General features: G+C 43.8%; 1 pseudogene; it reads left to right on the forward strand.

The window, feature by feature from the left end:
- Positions 1-4,330, forward strand: LOC121401351 (annotated as a pseudogene).
- Positions 4,331-5,276: the final 946 nt, after the last annotated feature.

The following is a 5,276-nucleotide window of genomic DNA, read 5'->3' on the forward strand; positions in this document are numbered from 1 at the left end:
TTTAACGAGTAAGTAATAGAGAAACCTCTTTTCATTGGTTACTTATAGCTGTCCAAGTATAACACTTAATATAAGAAATCGATTTTTTCATAAATAAATATATATAGATAGATAGATGGATAAATAATGCAAATTTAGCTGGGAAACTATAGGCCTGCAAGTCTGACCTGTCTGTTATGGGGAAGGAGAGGTTTGCTGAGGGATTATATTTAGAATTGGGTTTTGGAGAATAATAAAAGTATATGAGTTAGTGTTTTGTGTTAGTGTAACTAATGGTCTAACCCCAAGGTGCATTAGTCTTGGGAATTAATTGTACAGGTTTAACAATGTTCTGCTTTCCTCCCCCAGATTCATCTAAATCAGAATCAATCACATCAATCAAATCAATCAGAATCAATCACATCGAAACCACAATCACACAATGAAGGTTGAACTCACATCCAATGATATAGAGAACCAAAAGAAAGTTCCAATGAGAAGAAGAAAGAACAGTATGTGCAAGGAATTCCTGAGATGCTTCGGCTCATTTGTTCTAGGCATGTTCTTGGCCATAGTATTTGCCTTCTTCACTCTGTTTGTGAAGAGCTACAGCCTGGACATCTGCATCATCGCCAGCGCCTTTATTGGAGTTTTCCTATCTCTCGCATGGCGTTTTCTGAGCAGATTCGTGTAATTGTATTCTTAACACTGCCGCAGATTTTTGCAGGTAAGTTCCACGGGTTTGACTTTAGCTTAAGGCCATATAATTGGGTCTAGGGGGAGGGGTTGAGACATTTCTGGTCTGAACCAGCCTTGGAAACTCTATTTGGGTTCCCCATGAAGATAGGGGGAATGTTTGATTTATTTGTGGGGAGGAAAGGAGGTCTCACCATCAGCATAGAAACTTTAATGTAGGGGCAGTCAGGCTATGGAATAATGAGAATAAGAATAATGATTAATTCTCCCATCTCTCCCAGCTCAAGGCAAGAACCTGATTATTGCACTGGCCTTTTCGCTGACCATCCAAGGACCCGCCGGAAATATCCTGGAGAATTACAAGCGGGTGTCGGAAGCAACCTCGTGCGGGTTGCAGTTGGCCGTGAATCAGACCTTAGAAGTTGTTGAGGAGATGAAAGCGCCTGTGATGAGTAAGTAACGGAAGAGCGGTGGGTGTAGCAAGTAGGAATATCCCGATCTACCTTTTGGGTGCTTGAAGGTGACCCTACAGGTGCAGATCTGGTCAGAATCTGGGTGGGTTGTATGTGAAATAAAGTGCAATCACGTGAGTCTCACACTTGTTTATTTCTTTCCAGGGGCTTTGGACAAGATCAAGTCCATTGCTGGTAACTTTAAAAATGTCTCCAAGCGGTCGCAAGGCTTCTTTACTGCCCTACAGGAGGGCGTGAGACGTATAGGTGAGTAGAGAAACCCTCGGGTTGTGTGTGCCCAGTCAGTGATACCTTGTTACTCCGTGGTACCTGGCGTGGCATCAATACTGATACTAAACTCGCCTTCTAATCCTCCCGTCCTTCCTAGGCCGAGACTTGAGAGCGGCGTGGTCATACCTGTACAACATGGGAACTATCTGCAATGAGGAGTTAGGGAACCCGAGCAAGAAATGTTACCAGCAATTCGATACGGCCAAGCAGACTTGTACCGATAATGCCGGCTTGTTTGGCTTCGTCTGCGGCATTATAGACACATTTCGGCCCCTGTGTGCACTGGCTGGAGGTAAGTTACAACTCACCCCAATCTGACATGTTCTGCTCTAGTTCTTTCTCCTGGATTAATGACAAATTCTAATGAATCCAACTTCGTCTTTCCCACAGTTCCGTGCATGGGCCCCGACTTTGTTCAGACTCACGTCAGTCGACTGATGGACAAAGGTGAGTGACGCAGATTTGGTGGGTGTGTTGGTTGCTATGGGTTACTAAACAGGCAAGTCTTTCTGGACACTGTGTGTGGGATTTAAGGATCCAGTCCTTGTTCTATAGCAAAATTCCAATCTCTGCACTTTCCTTACAGCTGCCGATTCCGTCCTTAACAAGTTCAAGGATCACTTTCTGTTTAATATCACTGTCATCCACGACTTTGATATCAACGCCAGCGCCACCGACGTGATCAACGTGGCAGAGCAGATTATGGACGAGGTGAACGCCAGTATAGAGCCTTACCTGGAGATTATTGGACTGGCCCAGTATTTTGTGCTCTTCTTCTGCCTTTACTCCTTCATTCGGTAGGTCCAATTCCTCTGTTCTTACTGTTGGTTCTGATTGAGTTCTGACCCCATTTCCCATAGTATCTGCCCAGTCCTGTAGGGGGTATGGGATATATATGTACAGGGGGCATTGTAGCTTTCATTCCTGCTCCCCTTCCCACTCTCTCTCCCATAATGTTACTTAAGGAATTACCCATTCTAATCGGATTTCTCATTGATCTGCAGGGCGGCGCTATATCGCAGGAATTACCTGCTCAATGACAAGCACGACAATTTCTACATTACTAAGAACTTTATGAAGCTGAATGAGCTGAGAGTGAAGACTGGTGCTCCCTCTCTGTTACCCCTGAACATGAAGGAGCAATCTCTCTACGTCTCACCTGGTGAGTCCCAATTCTTTTCAGTAACACCCCCCACTCATTCACTATAGTACAGACCCCTCTATGCTTAGTGACCCCCACCACTGACTATACCCAGCTCTCAATAACAAAGGTACCTGCCACTTACTGGCTATAACTACCACTCACTTAACTACTCAATCACAAGTTTACTCACCCCATAGTGTTTATAGTAACCACAAACCAATATTAGCCGCCTGTGTTACATTTAGGAAACCCACTTTGTCAGTCCCAGCCTCCATTTTCTCATGAGTCTCTCTCATTCCTACAGTTTCCCTGAAGATGACGTCAATTGAGAAGAATATGTTGACCGGTTTCTTGGGGATTGTGCCGTACATGATAGGCTCCATCTTCATCATCTTGATAGATTTCGGAGCCTACTTTTTGCTAGGGAAGGCACATGAACAGCTCAGTGGCAATATAACGGTGACAGGTAAGAGGGTTACTGGTCTGCTCTTTCACATTGGACAGGGAGGGGGCTGCCTGTAATATAGAGTGAGAGGTAATAATTTTGGTGTTTTTTTTTCCTCCATTAGCTTCCTCTAATCTTCAACGTCACCGTAACAGGCTCAAATTTCTTCAGCGACTTCTTTAAACAAATAATATCCTCATTTGAGGATATGGTAAGGGGACAAGTGCAGATTCTCACATCCAAGTGTTTGGTTACCCCATCAAAGCCAGACTTCCGGGGCTACATAATTATCGGTAAGTAAAGTTTGCATTTGGGATGGGCAACTCTATTATATTATGTGTTACTGTCTCCATCTTGCCCTATTGTCTCCATTGTTACCTACTGTTTCTATCTTGTCCTACTGTCTCCATCTTGCCCTACTGTCTCCATCTTGTCCTACTGTCTCTATCTTTCCCTACTGTCTTAATCTCCTCCTAAGTCTCCATCCTGTCCTACTGTCTCCATCTAGTCCTATTGTCTCTATATTGCCCTACTGTCTCCATCTTTCCCTACTGTCTTCATCTCTTCCTATAAGTCTCCATCTTGTCCTACTGTCTCCATCTTGCCCTACTGCCTCCATCTTGCCCTACTGTCTCCATCTTTCCATTCTATCTCCATCTTGATCGATAGTCCTGAATTAAACCTGCTCTTTTTTCTCCTAGGACTTTTATATGGATTTGCCTTTTTGGCCACCGCGATTGGGGTGTATCTTACGAGATTGAGACGCTCCCTCTGTGCCTATTATTATCCATATCGTGAACTGGTAAGTTTATAGGAAGCAAAATTCCTCACACATTCACATAGTAGTTAAAGCTGATAAATGACATCTACAGTCCATCAATTTCACCCTAGTTGCTCATATTCTTATTTAACTTTATTACTCCAAATTGTATTGAGACTTCTCCCTGGCTCAGGCTATAGGAGTATTAATCCCAAAAGCCCTTTAATATCTCAATCATGTAAAAGACACGTGACATCCTTGAATAGAAATACTTTCTAATGTTCACATTCACATAGGGACCAATAGTGTTCAAAGTATATTTGATATTTCATTTGCTTCTCTCCAGGAAAGGATCTGCTTCCTGTACAACACGATTATCTGCGAGCGCCCAGAGAGGACCCCTTATCATATGAAGTACATTGTTACTGGTTCCCAGGATCCACAACCCAGCAGCTTCCTCTACAAACTGGCCAAACGGTATAGCAATCGATTCATACCCTGCCTGGATATACACATTTCATAGAGAAAGAGTGTGAGTGTGATAAACATTCTCCCCTTTTATTTTTACAAAACTCTGTACGCTTGGTCAGAACTGATGGCAAAGGGAAGAGTTCTGCATGGAATTGTCCAAAGTCGAGAACCGACAAACAGCCTGGAATTTCTTAGCCTGTATTAACCAGGGGACGCAGAGGAAGTATACCCCATCACTTTCAGTGAGCCCAGTTCCTAGTACCAGTACATGGCCACTTCTTAGCCCAAAATGATTCTTCAATTTTTATCAGAATCTCAATTGGGGGTGCAATAATCACAGCCATGTTTTAGGCGGGCAACCCACTAAATGTATGAGTTCTGCATGTTGGACTCTGGTGTTTCATGTAAATCTAGTGCCATAAATGCTGCTGCCTATTGCATTGTCATACTGAGCCACGTCTCTCCCTAGGGCTGTACTCGGGAGACTGCTGCTATCAAACTAGAGAACGCCTGCCAAGTTCTGCCTCACTCCCCTCACCTTAACTCGGATTCAACAGATGAGGAGATGTAAGTTTTGCCTTGAAAATACTCCCCTTTCCCACCTGTTTCCCCATCTTCTGTGCGGTGTCTTGTAGGTCCCATCCCCAAATGGATCCCCATTCCCCCCCTATTATACACTAGCTTATGTATTATAAAGGTTTGTAGAAAATAAAAAATCATTTGGTGGAGATTAAAGACCAGTTACTGCCATCTTGTCCTACTGGCACCATTTGCCCTTCTACTAGCCTCGTTCTTCCTTCCTACAACATTTAACCCTATTCTAATCCTCAGAGACCTCCAGTGATGAGCGAGCAGGTCGAGCTGTGGCTGGAGGAAAGAGGCAGGCAGTAAGAGTTCACGAAATCGGCAAAACACTGAGGAAGATGAGGACTCGACTCCTCCATGGAATTAAGGTAAGAGCTTGTAGAACCTCAGAAAGGGTGTGAAAGCCATAAATAAGATGAAAGGGAAGCCCATTAGATATTGCAGAACTCTTCT

This window comes from Xenopus laevis, chromosome 3L (genome assembly GCF_017654675.1).
Source record: "Xenopus laevis strain J_2021 chromosome 3L, Xenopus_laevis_v10.1, whole genome shotgun sequence".
NCBI classification, from domain to species: domain Eukaryota; kingdom Metazoa; phylum Chordata; class Amphibia; order Anura; family Pipidae; genus Xenopus; species Xenopus laevis.